This window comes from Emys orbicularis, chromosome 10 (genome assembly GCF_028017835.1).
Source record: "Emys orbicularis isolate rEmyOrb1 chromosome 10, rEmyOrb1.hap1, whole genome shotgun sequence".
NCBI classification, from domain to species: Eukaryota; Metazoa; Chordata; order Testudines; family Emydidae; genus Emys; species Emys orbicularis.
Window position 1 is genome coordinate 60,482,763 of NC_088692.1, and position 17,251 is coordinate 60,500,013.

Sequence of the window (17,251 nt, forward strand, 5' to 3'; positions counted from 1 at the left end):
CACTATATTAAAAAAAATTACGAAGCTGGCTTTATAGACACTAGAGCCCTACCAAATTCATGGCCATGAAAAACGCATCCTGGACCATGAAATCTGGTCTCCCCCAGTGAAATTTGGTCTTGTGTGCTTTTACCCTATGCAGATTTCACAGGGGAGACCAGCGTTTCTTAAATTGGGGGTCCTGACCCAAAAGGGAGTTGCAGGGAGGGTCACAAGGTTATTTTAGGGGGGTTGCCATCCTTACTTCTGCGCTGTCTTCAGAGCTGGGCAGCTGGAGAGCAGCGGCTGTTAGATGGATGCCCAGCTCTGAAGTCAGTGCTCCACCAGCAGCAGCACAGAAGTAAGGGTGGCAATACCATGCCATGCCATCCTTACTTGTGCACTGCTGCCTTCAGTGCTGGGCAGACAGAGACTGGCAGCTGCTGACTGAAGGTCCAGCTTTGCAGGCAGCAGCGGAGAAGTAAGGGTGGCTGTGACGGTGCTGCCCGTGGGAGCCAGCTGAGGTCACTCAATTAGGGTGAACTGCAAACAAAACGGGGCAGACAAACCCCAAAAGCTGGTGGTTATTCCAATACTTAGATTTACCAAGCCAGCACAAAACAGCTTCTATAGTACCTCACTGGTTACTCAGAGGTCAAAACAATGCAGTTCCCTTAAAGTACCCAGCCTCAGGCCTCCGTCCAGACACACCTGTCAGATATGATGATTACTGAAAATCTTATCTCATCATATAAAAGAAAAGGTTCTTCCAGTCCCAAAGGATCAGCCACATACCCAGGTTCAATTATATCTTAGATCTTACCCAAAATACACACTATTAGCCAATTTTTATCAACTAAACTAAAATTTATTAAAAAAGAGAGAGTGTTGGTTAAAAGATTAATATACATACAGACTTGAATTCAATTCTTGAGGTCCAGATACATAGCAGAGGTGAGCTTGTAGTTGCCAAAAGTCCTTTTAGAAATAGTCCATAGGTTATAGTCCAATGTCCATATTCAGGGTGGCTCCAGTCAATGACTGGGGAATCTCAATCCTTGTGGCTTAAGGTTTCCCCCTCTTAAAACCCAAAGCAGATCTGAGATGAAGAAGGATCATGTCCCAGGGTTCTTATACATTTCCAGCAGCCTTTCGGCCTGAGAAAACAATAGGCTTAACTCTCCTTCCAAACATCCTGGCAATTAGCACAGGGTAATTTATCCATTAAACAGTTCAGATACAGGTTACCACAACCTTCAAAGAGACATATAGACAATAATACTATTTCACTCAAGTATCATCATAAATGTTACTATTTCTTTTTTGATCTTTGAATTAAAGTTATAGCAATGGACAAGACTTGTTTGCTTACATCACAAGACCTGAGCAAACATCTACCCTTGAGATCTCTAACAATGCAGACTTGCATTTCAAAGCTCTATTCATTTACATATCTTCCTAACCAGTCCTTAAGGTTCACCCATGGGTCAGGTCAGTCTGAGTTAATTAACTCTTTCTGGCCCCGTTACCTTCCACTGAAATATTATATTACACTCATAACGTCACAGTGGTAATACCATGTCATCCCTACTTCAGCGCTGCCACTGGCACCGGCTCTGTCTTCAGAGCTGGGCTCCCAGCCAGCAGCTGCCACTCTTCAGCTACTCAGCTCTGAAGGCAGCACCGCTACCAGCAGCAGTGCAGAAGTAGAGGTAGCAGTACCGCAACACCCACCCCAATAACCTTGATACACCCATGTAGCAGGGTGGTTACCCACTCCTGCCCTGAGGGATTTAAAACAGCCCTGGCAGAGGGCTGCAGCTCTAAAAGCTGGGCTGATTGGGGAAGCAGCCACAGCTGGGCCACACCCCAATCAGGCCTCAGCTGGCCTGTATAAAAAGGCTGGGAGCCAGGCACCCAGACAGTCTCTCTCTGCCTTCAGAGGGAGAAGGGCCTGGCTGCAGGGAGACAGAGTAACTGAGTGGAGTAGGGCTGGGGAAAGCCTGGATAGCCCCAGGCTGCAGCCTAGTAGGAGGCCAAGGGGTACTGGGGGTTGCAGAGGGCAGCCCAGGGGTAGGCCAAGGCAGCAGGTCCAAACCCAACCTTGCCTGTGATGAGTGGCTTATACTGCAGTCTGCCCCAGGGAGCGGGGGCTAGTTGGTGACTGGCAGTGGCCTTATTCTGAGGTGAGGTAGAGATAGTGGGTGGGGGTTCCCTGGGGAGGGGAGACCCTACTACTGAGGGGTGTACTGCCAGGGGGCAGCACCCCAGATAAAAGGGCACCGGGGTCTGGGAGGGACACGGGGGGCAGGCAGATCACTGGCCTGCAGAGGGCGCTCCAACGCTGGAATGAGCTATTCCCTGAAGCAACCAGTAGGAGGTGCTGCGGGGTGAGTCCGCTCCTTCTACAACCCACAACTCCTTTTTGAGTCAGGACCCCTACAATTACAAAACTGAGAAATTTCAGATTTAAATATCTAAAATCATGAAATGTATGATGTTTAAAATCCGATGACCGTGAAATTGACGAAAATGGACTGTGAATTTGGTAGGGCCCTACTTATCACCTAACTAAAAAAGTTTACATCAGTAATAGAAATGAGCTGCAATATATTCCCACATAATAAACGTTAAGATTTGAGTACATGTTGTTGTTCAAGAACACTGGAAACCCAGGAAATGTAAACTTAAGATTGCATCTCTAAGACAAGGCATCCAAACTATCTTCACTCTGCCCCCACACAGCTGCCCTGAGGAAAAAGGGCTTATAGTGAAATTTAGTTGCAGTCTAAACTATAGAGAAACTACCATCACTATAATTTTACAGGAAAATGCCTTGCTTTAGCAACTTAAGAATTTCAGGTTTTTCTGACTTTCAAAACACAATGATCTTTGCAGTAAACTAACTGAAGTGACATTAGTAAAGCCAAAATGACTACCTGGATGGGTAACTGCTCACCGAGATGAGTTAAGCCCCTTAGACCATATAGTTTATGTCCAACACAAGGTGACATTGCTTATATGAACACTGTGCTTCCTAATGTCTCGATACAATTTTTGAAAATAGGACAGGTATCCTGCCTTCAAAAAATTAGTATCTGAGCAATGAGACACTATAGAAAAACAGATCAGCTTTAAATGTGCAATCTTTCACCTACTTATTATTACTACTACTATTGCTATTATAATAAATGACTGTTTGGTTTTACACATTGCAAACCATTGACATCAGAGGAATTAGATTTTGATTTGTGTTAGCAAATGACCAATTTGAGCATAAAGTACATATCAAGATGTAAGGTAATTGTTTATTGATTGAGAATCATTGAACCAAGTCTTTCAAAGTTACAACAACAGACCTTTAACCATTCCCTTAATATTTTTTAGATTCTGCCACCCTTACCCACCCTGGTTAACACTTATTTGCATAGTTAATTCCACTGAGGCTTTGACCCTGCACTGAGCTCCAGACAGACAAACTTCTACCCCCACAAAACCCACTGACCTCAGACTCTCTTATACTCACAAAGCATCTGGTACAACCCACTGACAAAGACAGGATACTGTAATAAATGATCCTCTGTGACGCATCCTATGTTGAAGTGAGGCCTTTCCTACTCTGTGGACATTAAAGATCCCATTGTGCCTTTTGAAAGAGTGGAGATGTTAGCATCTAAGGGCTTGTGCCGCTGTAGCATTTGAAATGTAGACATCTGCAATGCTGCTGTTGCACCACTGTAGTTCTTTGGCACTGACAGGAGGAGTTCTCTTAGGTAATCCACCTCCTTGACAGGTGGTAGCTAGGTCAACAAAAGAATTCTTCCATTTACCTAGAGCTGTCTATTAGGGCTGTCAAGTTATTAAAAAAATTAATCATGATTAATCACATTATTAAATAATAATAGAATACCATTTAAATATTTTGGATGTTTTTTACATTTTTAAATAGATTGATTTCTATTACAACTCCGAATACAAATACTGTAGTGCAATCTCTTTATCATGAAAGTTGAACTTACAAATGTAGAATTATGTACAAAAAAACCCTGCATTCAAAAATAAAACAATGTAAAATTTTAGAGCCTGCAAGTCTACTCAGTCCTACTTCTTGTTCAGCCAATCACTCAAACAAGTTTGTTTACATTTGCAGGAGTTAATGCTGCCCGCTTCTTGTTTACGACACCTGAAACGAAGTACAGGCATTCTCATGGCACTGTTGTAGCCGGCGTCGCAAGATATTTACATGCCAGATGTGCTAAAGATTCATATGTCCCTTCATGCTTCAACCACCATTCCAGGGGACATGCGTCCATGCTGATGATGGGTTCTGCTCGATAACAATCCAAAGAAGTACCGACTGACGCATGTTCATTTTCATTATCTGAGTCAGATGCCACAAGCAGAAGGTTGATTTTCTTTTTTGGTGGTTTGGGTTCTGTAGTTTCCACATTGGACTGTTGCTCTTTTAAGACTTCTGAAAGCATGCTCCACACACACATCTCATCCCTCTCAGATTTTGGAAGGCTCATCAGATTCTTAAACCTTGGGTCAAGTGCTGTAGCTATCTTTAGAAATCTCACATTGGTACCTTCTTTGTGTTTTGTCAAATCTGCAGTGAAAGTGGTCTTAAAATGAACAACATGTGCTGAGTTATCATCCAAGACTGCTATAACATGAAATATATGGCAGAATGCAGGTAAAACAGCAGGGGACATACAGTCCCCCTCTCCCCCAAGGAGTTTAGTCACAAATTTAGTAAACGCATTGTTTTTTAACAAGCGTCTTCAGCATGGAAGCATGTCCTCTGGAATGGTGGCGAAAGCATGAAGAGACATATGAATGTTTAGCATATCTGGCATGTAAATACCTTGCAATGCCGGCTACAAAAGTGCCATGTCTCACTTTCAGGTGACATTGTAAATAAGAAGCGGGCAGCATTATCTTCTGTAAATGTAAACAAACTTGTTTGTCTTAGCGATGGGCTGAACCGGGAGGAGGACTGAGTGGCGTTGTAGGCTCTGAAGTTTTACATTGTTTTGTTTTTGAATGCAGTTATGTAACAACAACAAAATCTACATTTGTAAGTTGTATTTTCATGACAAAGAGATTGCACTACAGTACTTGTAGGAGGTGAAATGAAAAATACTATTTCTTTTGTTTATCATTGTTGCAGTGCAAATATTTGTAATAAAAATATACACTTTGATTTCAATTACAACACAGAATACAATACATATGAAAATGTAGAAAAACATCCAAAATATTTAATAAATTTCAATTGGTATTCTATTTAACAATGCGATTAAAACTGCGATTAATCGAGATTAATTTTTGTAATCATGATTACTTTTTTGAGTTAATCACATGAGTTAACTGCGATTAATCGACAGCCCTACTGTCTACACCAATGGTTAGGTTGGCTTAAACTACATTGCTCAGGGGCTGTGGATTTTTCACACCCCTGAGTGATGTAGTTGGTGTGACGTTATTGATATGAACCGTGACAACCAAGGTCCTATAGTTGCACCAAATCTTGTACAAAGGAGGTCAAGTAAGGTGTCTATGGAAAGGTTGTAAGGTATCAGAGGGGTAGCCGTGTTAGTCTGAATCTGTAAAAAGCAACAGAGGGTCCTGTGGCACGTTTAAGACTAACAGAAGTATTGGGAGCATAAGCTTTCGTGGGTAAGAACCTCACTTCTTACTTGCATCTGAAGAAGTGAGGTTCTTACCCACGAAAGCTTATGCTCCCAATACTTCTGTTAGTCTTAAAGGTGCCACAGGACCCTCTGTTGCTTTTTATGGAAAGGTTGTAATTTGCTGGTTATGATTATGCTGTCTGTATGTGTGTATCATTTTTGTATTTGAAGTTATGAATATTGGCTATGTACTTGTATCTCAATGTGTTTGATTCTAAGTAGCATCAGTGAAGCATTTGGTCAGCTTCTTGAGAAAGGACTATTCTGAATAAGTGCCCAATCAAGAAACACTTAACTGACAATGGACTTTGGGAGACAAATCCACATCTGAGCTTTCCTGGGAACATTCAAACTAACATGTAAACAATGGCGCGGCCTGCAAAAATCTGAATCATTCATGGACATGTGACTTCCCCAGGTAGTTACAAGTTCCATCTTGTTGCTGTGATTTTGCACAGGAAAAAAAGGGGTTTCTGCCCACAAGAGAGAGAGAATATAAAAGGCCCTGTAAGCCTCTCCATGTTGTCTTCAGCTGGCTCAAGAGATGGCCTCTCCATCCCAAAGAGATTCCTGAAAGAAACTGGGACAAAGGACTATAATAACTGAGGGGTTGTGAGTGATTGCTGGACCCAGGTCATAAACTACAACGTTGGTCTGAAAAGGATTGGGCCCAGACTAGGAAGAAGTCTAGTCTGTGAAAGAAGCTTATTGGGACATCTCTGAGGGTGAGATTTAGCTTTATTCAGTTTCCTACTGTATTGGGCTTAGACTTGTGAGTTGTTTTATTTTGCTTGGTAACTTACTTTGTTCTTCTGTTATTACTTGGAACCACTTAAATCCTACTTTTTATATTTAATAAAATCAGTTTTGCTTATTAATTAACCCAGAGTAAGTAATTAACACCTGTGCATCTCTCTCTATCAGTGTTATAGAGGGCGGACAAGTTATGAGTTTACCCCGTATAAGCTTTATACAGAATAAAACAGATTCATTTGGAGTTTGGATCCCATTGGGAGCTGGGTGCTGGAGACAGGGGCACCTCTTAAGCTGTTTTCAGTTAAGTCTGCAGCTTTGGAGGCGTGATTCAGACCCTGGGTCTGTGTTGCAGCAGGCTTGTGAGTCTGGCTCGACAAGGCAGGGTTCTGAAGGCCCAAACTGGCAGAGAAAACGGGCTCAGAGGTAGTCTCAGCACATCAAGTGACAGTCCCAAGAGGGTCTCTGTGACCAAACCCGTCACAGTTGGGTTGACCTAACTTTTAGTGTAGACCCAGGTCTGAGTCTTAACCATGCATTTTATCCTGGCTAAATCCTCCCATAAACTGATGGTGGGCAGACCTCTAAAGGTAAAGAGTTCAAATACAGATACATCTCAAAAATGTTTAGTAGCTATCTGAACAGGACTGCTAGCGGCGAGGAGCGGATAGCAGGGCGGTTGTTGGGAGCAGAGCAGATAGCAGGGTGGTTGGCGGAGCGGAACAGCTGGTGGTGAAGACTGCAGCAGAATCCCATGGAGAGGCGTGGCAACTGACCGTCAACCCAAGCAGCGGAGCATGCAAGATGCCCCCGCCCCCCATACCTCCCTCACTTCCACCCAGGCTGGGAGGTAAACTCTGCAGATGAGCTTCTGAACTCGGGGGGGGGCTGCACTGGCCAAGGACAGAAACTGTGGGAGGGGTGACTGTTGGGTTGCTGGACTTAAGACCCTGAGGGGAAAAGGACACTGCCAAACTTACTTGGGGGAGGTGGGTCTTTTGCTCGTGGTTTGTGTTATGAAATCTATTTGTGGTGTTTCCCTAACATAATGCCACATTGTTTCCCTCCTTTATTAAAAGGCTTTTGCTACACTCAGCTCTGTGCTTGTGAGGGGGAAGTATTGCCTCTTAGAGGCGCCCAGGGGGGTGGTATGTAATTGTCCCAGGTTACTGGGTGGGGGCTTGAGCCGGTTTTGCATTGTGTTATTGAAACGGAACCCCTAGATACTGAAACCGGCCTTTGTTGCTGCCAGCTCTGATGGGCAGACGGGTTACAGAAGGTGTGAGGAGTAGAATGGAATGTTAGCCCTGGTCTACGCTACGAGTTTAGGTCGCATTTAGCAATGTTAAATCAATTTAACCCTGCACCTGTCCACACGACGAAGCCATTTTTGTCGACTTAAAGGGCTCTTAAAATCGATTTCTGTACTCCTCCCCGACGAGAGGATTAGCGCTGAAATCGACATCGCCGGGTCGAATTTGGGGTAGTGTGGACGCAATTCGACAGTATTGGCCTCCGGGAGCTATCCCAGAGTGCTCCACTGTGACCGCTCTGGACAGCACTCTCAACTCAGATGCACTGGCCAGGTAGACAGGAAAAGCCCCGCGAACTTTTGAATTTCATTTCCTGTTTGGCCAGCATGGAAAGCTGATCAGCACAGGTGACCGTGCAGAGCTCATCAGCAGAGGTGACCATGGAGTCCCAGAATCGCAAAAGAGCTCCAGCATGGACCGAACGGGAGGTACTGGATCTGATCGCTGTATGGGGAGACGAATCCATGCTAGCAGAACTCCGTTCCAAAAGACGAAATGCCAAAATATTTGAAAAAAATCTCCAAGGGCATGAAGGACAGAAGCTATAACAGTGACCCGCAGCAGTGCTGCCTACCTAAAAACCAAAGAGGCAAACGGCCGTTCCGGGTCAGACCCCCAGATATGCCGCTTCTATGATGAGCTGCATGCAATTCTAGGGGGTGCCCCCACCACTACCCCACCCCTATTCATGGACTCCTGCAAGGGGGGAGTCTCACGCAACAGGGATGAGGATTTTGGAGACGAGGAAGATGACGAGGAGGAGGAGGAGGGTAGCACACAGCAGGCAAGTGGAGAAAGCATTCTCCCTGACAGCCAGGAACTGTTTATCACACTGGAGACAATACCCTCCCAACGCGGGCTCCCGGACCTTGAAGGCTGAGAGGGCACCTCTGGTGAGTGTACCTTTGTAAATATAATACATGGTTTAAAAGCAAGTGTGTTTAATGATTAAATTGCCCTGAAGACTTGGGATGCACTCACGGCCAGTACAGCTACTGGAATGGATTCAACTATAATTTGAATACTGTAACATTTTTATTTTTACTTTTAAGGGTCAGTCGTACAGTTTTACTTGAAAAATGCTGTGTCAAAATGTTGGATGAAACTGGAACACAAAAGTCATCTTAATTCCATGCAATAAATGAAACAATTTAGCAATGCTTTTCTTCCTGAGGGGATTATAAATAAATAAAACTCTCTCTCACACACACACCAATGATGAATTTTTATTGTCCCTTCTCTACCCTGTTCCTGAAAGAGATTCTCTTGGTTTGCATAGTAAAATTTAGATTTTTAGGGCAACTTTAGTTCACTAACAGAGAAATATTTGAAATTTTACTTAATTCTTTTAAATGTCTGACCATAGAGTTGGACCTGGTAACCTTAACTTAGAAGACAAATGGGTCTGAATCAGGACCTTGAAGCTCGTCTTCTCATGGATTTTTATTTACAAGATATAAATAAGTATAGAGCAAAAGTGAGCACTAGGCACAATTCTGCTTTGTATGCTATTAGTGATGTCAGTGGGAGCCACTTTTATGCATCCACGCCTGAATTTGCCTCTTAACATGGTTATTGATGTTATATGATGGAAATATTTTCACTGTGATGACACACATTTTGGAAATGATGCCAGTTATATAAGGGTTAACAAGCACATATGCCAAAACAAACAAAAAACAGAGCTGAGAAAGAAAAGATAAAAAGAAATAGCTCAAAGAGCAAGTTACACATATTCACCACATTTTTGGAAAACTTCCATTTGTAAGTCAAAACAGCCCTTGAGCAACTTTAAACTTCCACAGCCAGCAATTATACAGCAGATCAGTCATTGTTCTTGGCAGTATTAGTTGAGTCACATTTTTACACATACTTTCTCTTGAATAATTTTGCTAACCTATTAGGCATAAACACGCTTTCCTTACGCATGTAGGACATTGGATTCCACCCCAAAAGCAGCTCAACTCTTACCATAATATTGGCTTCTCAACTGCAGCAGGTACATTTGCCCAAGAGAAGGGGGAATGAAACCCAGACAGGGTCAATCCTTGTCCATCTCTCTTAAAAGCCAGAACTGTCCAGGGAAGTGGCCCCCATTTGGCCCAAACAATTCTACCCCATGCTTCAGCAGCCATGTCAGTTTAGGAAAGGGGAGGAGCCAGCCAGATAGACTCAGCAAAAGCAGACTCTACAACAAGGACATTCAGACACTGATGGTGTCATCAGACTAATTATTCACTTTTTACTCTGCACAGTCTCTCCCCTTTGCTGATTGTGCAAGCATAAACAGCCAGTCATTTTGCATCAGTCTCAGCCTACCTGCCTCACCTCCTCCAACTTTAATATCAACTCTTCCTTTTTGCTTACCCAAATCACTCTCTACCACATACCACCACCATCCTAAAAACCCACACTACAAAATACTAAACAAAAAATTATGGAACTAATATAATGTTTGTAAACCATCATATTGTTCACACTTCTTGGATATTATAACCTTCCTCCCCCCCCCCCCCCCATCCTTTGTCTATCTAGATTGTAAGCTTCTCAGGGCGGAAACTAGCTACTGTTCTGTGTTTGTACAGTGCCTAGGACAGCAGGGACTTGTTTTCATTTGGTCTCTAGGCACTAGTGTAATACAAACAATAAATAATATTTATTGTAGACAGTGATGGAATATAGAGGACCTTCAAGACTCAGTGTGGGGAAACACCTTATCCTCAAAGCACCCCGTCCCAGTTTCTTTAATTTGGCAAACCTCCACCACATGTATAAACAATACTGGGATATTTTCATGTCACTGGCAGTTCTACATTTATTAAGGCTGAAAGACCAGAAGTCAGGAGACTTCACACAAATGATTCAATACCCCACTTTGTACATTTGATGTATATGCATTATCTCATATTTGTACTTGTCTTTATTTAAAAAGTAGATTTTATTTTCTACTCCTGGTCCCTCAACACAGTGCCTCTGCTGCTGTGATAAGCATATTGTATTTTACTAGACATTTGAGTTAGTAGCCGTAAGTCATAGTGAAACTGAAGCATAATGACATTGTGACAAGAAACAGTTGGATTTATATTTTTTAAAATCATAGGCCTGCTCTACGCATAAAGTTAGAGTAACATAACTAAAGGTATGATTTTATACTCCTTAAGTTAAATCAGTGCAACTTTTGTGCATTGCCTCTCTTATACCCAATTTTAAACAAAATTTATCATTTTAGCTGCACCTGTAAGCATACAGACATAAGTTAAACCAATATAAGCATACAGACATAAGTTAAACCAGTTTCAAAAGATATGAGAGTCCACGCACAAAAGTTGCACTCATTTAATTTAAACCAGTACATATTCTGTGTGTGAATAAGCCCTTATTCAATGACAGCCTAATGAGGGCCTCTCCAGTGCCTTCAGAAACAGCAGTAGGTACTAAGGAAGGAAGGAAAGGCCAGAGAACATGGTGGGTCAAGAGAAAAGAGGAGAAATTATTATTATTATGGCAGCATTGCCTGGGAACTAATCACAGTCAGTGCCCCATCATGCTAGGCACAGAACAAACCACAGAGCAGTAAGCAGTCCCTGCCCTGACACCCTCAGTCTTACCCACACCAAGGAAAATGCCATGTTAACGCCACTAATACAGTTACCAGCCCCAGGCAGGAGGAGCCCTGAGGCAGCTGGTGCCTTCAGGGAAGTCTGTTTCTTGGGGGAGGGGAAGGCCTGTTTCAGCCTCAACTCCCCAACAGCTGGAGGGTCATGGAGGCTGACTGTCCATGTCCCTCTGGCACTACCCCTCTCCCTACCCTCTAAACAAAGAAGGGAAGGTGCCTCACTTCTCTCTCCAAGCCAAGGTCTAACAGGAAGTGGCAGGGAGACATTCTACCCACACTCTTCTAGTTTCCCTGGTTACAGCAAGGTTGCTCTGGCCAATGACCAGAGAGCTGGAGCCAAAGCGACCAGCAGTTTTTGTGGGTAGAAGGTCTTGCTTCTACTTCCTGCCGTAAGTCTCTCTGGGGGACTCCAGTGCCCCCTGGGAGCCTTGAGAGAAATTGCAAAATGGGAGTCCCCAGCATGAAAGGAGAGGCCAAAGGGCACTGCTGGGGCCTGGAGAGTCCCCCGCTGCTTGTGGGGGACCTGCAGGGCTTTGGCAGGATGGGCTTGTGACAGCGCTGGACTGAGTCTCGGGGTATAGGCTTGCACTGTGCCGCAGCCTCCCAGTGTGACATGGGGTAAGTCACTTGGCCTCTCTGCCTCAGTCCCTAAAATGGAGCTAATAATAATCATCCCTTTCCCCTCCCCTTTGCCAGTAAGCTCTTCATAGCAGGGGTGGTCTCTCCTTGGGTGTTGGTATATAGCCTAGCCCTGAGTGCAGCTGGGTGGGTGACACTCCTGTAATACAACTAATAACAATGAAGAGCAAGTGGCTCGGAGTTCCTCCTTCCCCTGCTTGCTTTTACCTCCTAGGTAGCTGCTAATGATATGAAAACATCCTGGCCTTGTTTGTGGGGAAATAATATGGTTCTTCTGGCCCTATACATTTCTCTTGGGGTTATCTGCACAAAACTTGGAACTAAAATAGCTAAATTGGTTGTAATTTGTACTTTGTTATTTTGGTGCACGTCTCTCTGTGGAGTAAGAGTGCCCTATTTCTTAACCCTTAAATAGTTTATTATTTTCTTAAGTCCTTTGATTTAAATTATATTGAAATAAGGGCATTCTTATTCAGAAACACCTGGTAAGAGGAAACTGGCAGCATCAGTCTGGGTCAAATTTTGTGCAGAAATTCCATCACGTGCCATAAATCCCCATAGCACCAGACTTAAGGATACTGTAGATGAACTTATTCAGAGTGAATAGAAAGGAACTGCCTGGTGCATTGCATTTCTTATTAAGCTAATAGGAATTCTTCCATGTTGGGTCAGTAAGTACTACACTGCATGATACATTTTAATATAATCCTGTATCATATTGTAATTTGAGAATCTACCACTGAAGATGACTCCACATCATTGTTATGCTGTATTTATTGATATCACAGGCATGATTTTGTGCTGCTATTAGACACTTCAAACACGGCTGCATCCGATGGGCAGTGTCTATGGATGAGGTATATTAATCTTCCTTTGAGTAGATATGGGAGAATTTAGCTACTTCTCTCAGGAAGGCTGTCTGGTGTTCTGAAGCAAGAATAAATTTGGGAAAAACAGAAGTACAAAACTGTCACTAGTATCTAATAAAATTAAGTGGTCTATTCGATTTCTGTTCTCCCCTTGATCTGTGCATTCAAGCACTAGTCATGTGTATCAAGGAAAGAACAGTCCTTTACCTGTGGAGTTTCACAATCATGTATTCACAACGTGCTGCGTTTCTTGAATAATGCATTATCTTTCTTTCCATGGGCTCGCTACATCCATATCAGAATCCTTGTCATGCCCTCATTTGTATCCATTTTACACTTCTCCTCCATCTTTCCCCTGAGACTCCACCTTCTGGTCATTTTCAATCTAGCCAAGGAGAACAGTGAGAGGTCCCTTTGGAGCCTCTTTATGTCTTGGTAATGTGAGGGGAACAAGGCTTTTACTGAATATGTTTCTGAGTACGTGTGTGCTCTTGTTAGAAGGAGGGAGGGGTACAATGACACAGGAGAAGAAAAAGGGTTAGCCAGCTCCCTGCAAAGCCAGGGAGAAGAAAATTCAGCACACCCTGAGGGCTATGTGCAAATTATCATTCATGGAGGGAGGAGCAGACAGCTGGATCTCATTAAGGAAAGATGTTGTGGACTTTGAGAGGGTTTTTTTGCAGATAGGGAGAATTTCTTGTGGCCTGGCCTCTAGTTGGAGAGGAGGTGTTTCTGTGGCCCAGATGACTGCAGAACATGACTGTTGAACTCTGCACCAAAAGGGAAAGGACTGCTTATTTGTAAAGGGAGAATTCTTAGTTTGGTGCTCTCTCAGCAGAGAGAAACTGAGGCATGACTGTGCTCAAATGATGAATGACGTAAGTGCTGTTTAACAGCCTGATAGTAAGTACTTGCAAGATTGATCTTGCAAGACTGTTTAAGCACCTATGAATAGGATTAACTTCTTAAAGAATTGAGCTCTAATGGTGCTTAAATGTCTTATGGTGTTTGTGTTTTGTTTCTGTGTATCAGAATTTTTGTTTTTCTCTTTTGCAGTTAATACCAGGGTAGCAAAAAATAGTTTTGTTTTTGTTTTTGAAGAAGAGATAAACCAGAAGACAACAGAACTAAACACTAGCAAAAAGATACCAAGGAAACTCATTATTGTCCTTTGCTTTCAAATAGCAGTTAGTAGATCCATTCTCAGAGGCTCAGATAATAGTTCTGCTTTTCAAGGGGCTTTAACATGAGCAAGAACTAGAAAATAATTTGAGGTCTCCAACAGATGCCAATGCTTCTGGCTACCTCCTAACAGATCATCAAGGAGAACCATATTTGTGCCTTTTAGTGTGACTAAGAAATGCTGAATTCAGAAAAGTTGGCAATGCAAAAAAGGGTAGATCAAAAATAGACTTTACTTGGATCTGTAAAGTACTAGTGTTTACTGTTCTTATGTTTAATATTCAAGTGCTCTTTCTGGAGGATCCATCCTAAAGAATGTTTCCTCAAGAGTAGAACATGCTGCAGTGTAAACTATTAGCTATTAATATTTTCTGCACATTAATGCAACTTCTTCTCAAAGCCCCAGATCTCATGAAAATTTATTATTGGCAAGCTCATTTCAGTTCAGATAAAACATACGTGCCAAGTCCTTTGTTTGAGAACATGCTAACTTTTGGGATCTGGTCTTCTCTCCTGTGAAAAATCTTACTTCTGTAAGAGTTTTAACTTGGTTAGCAGAACAGTTATACCAAAGATTTTTGGCAAGTCAATTCCTAATAAAACTTTATTTTCCTACAGTATGCTTGGGAAGACTCTCCTCTTCATATACTGAAAGGCTCTCACTAGCCAATGGCTATTTTTCAAAAAAATTCTTTCTTAAATTATAGTTCCTCAGTGATTGTGGCTCCTCTGTTTTTGGGATTGTGATTATATTTATATTATTGTAACCTTGATTAAAACTCTGATTATGATATATATTTAGTGTTAAAGGGATTCTTTTTTTAAAGCATAGGGGAAATGAAAATTGGCAAGCCAGTGGCTATAGCCTTTTCTTGGGTTTTATGTATCATCTGTTTCAATGAGTACTCAGAGCATCTCTATACGCACAAGGAATGTGGTGTGTGCATAAGATCCATGCAACCCACAGTGCAGTACTATAGACTAATAGATTTTTAAGGCCAGAAGGGACCATTATGATCATTTAGTCTGACCTCCAGCGTAACTCAGGCCATAGACAGTCACCCTGTAATTGTTGCATCAAAGGCAATAGCTTGTAGTTGAATTCTAACATAGTCTTTAAAGAAAGACACATGAATCAAAATGAGATTTGTGGTAACACTTGCAATCAGGAGAGCAGAATGGACATGCAGCAGGTTCTCTGAATGTTATTGATGTATATTAGGGCTACTGGCAGTTTTCCTGTCATTTATCAACATTTATTAGGATGCTCAAAAAAATCCTAGTTAAAAAAAAATCCTAAAGAGACTCACAATTACTTCTCTTTCCACCTCACAGTACAATTTTATATTCTGTGCCATGTAATACTGTTTTCAGGGCTTATTTCAGCCTGCCCTGTCAGACTAGGTATAACTTTAGCATTCTCTTGATAATCATTATAGGCTTGTATTGCTTTTTTTGATTCTAAATCCCATGCAGTCACGTGAGTGGCCTAAAAAATCCCTGTATAGGGTATGCACATATAGGAGCCCATAGTATGGAATAGTGACTATGCTGTAGTCCTGGAATTTACCTGCAATGTGGACCCTGTTCCACATACACAACACAGATTTGTGCTCACAGGACCACATTTCACCCATTGCATTTGAAAGTATTGATAGGTTGTAGTAAATGTATTTTAAAATAAACTGATTGTTGTAACTGAAGCCTACTGTAATGTCAGTAAAAGTGGGGCCTTTCTTTAAAAGTCTGAGCTCTTATTCTCTGAGTTTAGTACAAGGCACTATAGGCTATTAATAGACTTTTTATCAGAGTAAGTAGAGAGTTATGGTCTCAGATTTCCTAAATGATGATTTATTGCTCTTCTAACAAGTGATCAACTTGGTTACTTGTGCCCTGCTAACAATGTCTCTTTTGAAATGAGAGTGTTTACAGCAGTATTTGAACTAAACTGGATTTAGTGACTTTCTTTTGTTATCTTTTCAGAAAGGAAATAAACAGGGTCACTCAACAAGGAAGAAAACCACAACAGAGAAAACATGCATGGTCAGTTCTCTTTTTTATTAAAATTCATTAGGATGCTCAAACAAAGAGTCTTTTAAAAATATTCTGAAGAGACCTGCAGCAACTGCTGTTGTCATCTCTCAGTACAATTTTGTATTCTGTGGAATGTAGTATGATATTCAGGGCTCATTTCAGCCTGCCCTGTCAGACTAGGGCACAGAACTAGCTGCTGCATTACATTTAAGGGAAAGAAGAACTGAAAAACCTTAATAACAGAATCAATTTAAATATTGTCACTCCAGGTTCTCATGTCACTGTATGGAATTTCAGGTAGGACTCGCTTCCCTTGTAGCCCTGATGACTGGACCAGGCCAGTGAAAAATGTATAGACTTCATTGTGATAACCACTCTTCTGAAGAGCACAGAATCATATTGATAACTGCACATGTTTTGAATTGTTCCCTAGAGTTGAAATATATATTTAAGCATGGTTGAAATCTCTGGCTTTGATACAGTCATTTTTTGTTTAGCATTAAAGGAGACTTTCATTACATAATGTTTATTATTTTTATGTGGGGACTAGTAACTACTTGTTCTATTAGAGCAGGGGTGGGCAACATATGGCCCGGGGGCCACATCCGGCCTTTCAGATGTTTTCATCCAGCCCTCGAGCTCTCTCTGGAGAGTGGGGTCCGGGGCTTGCCCCGCTCCTGCGCTCCAGCCATGGAGCGGGGTTGGGGCCTTTCCCCGCTCTGCGCGTGCCATGGCTCTGCTTGGCTCCCGGAAGCAGTGGCATGTCCCCTTCCCCCCCACCCCAGCTCCTATGCATAGGGGCAGCCAAGGGGCTCTGCATGGTGCCCCCACCCCAAGCGCCACCCTCCGCAGCTCCCAGTGGCCGGGAACCACGGCAAATGGGAGCTGCAGGGGCAGCGCCTGCGGATGAGGCAGGGCGCAGAGCCGCCTGGCTGCACTTCTGTGTAGGAGCCGGAGGGGGGATATGCTGCTGCTTCGGGGAGCTGCTTGATGTAAGTGCCTCCAGGAGCCTGCACCCCTGACTCCTTTCTGTGCCCCAACTCCCTGCCCCAGCCCTGATCCCCCTCTTGCCCTCCAAATCCCTTGGTCACAGCCTGGAGCACCCTCCTGCACCTCCAACCCCTCATCCCCATCCCCACCCCAGAGCCTGCACCCCAGCCGGAGCCCTCA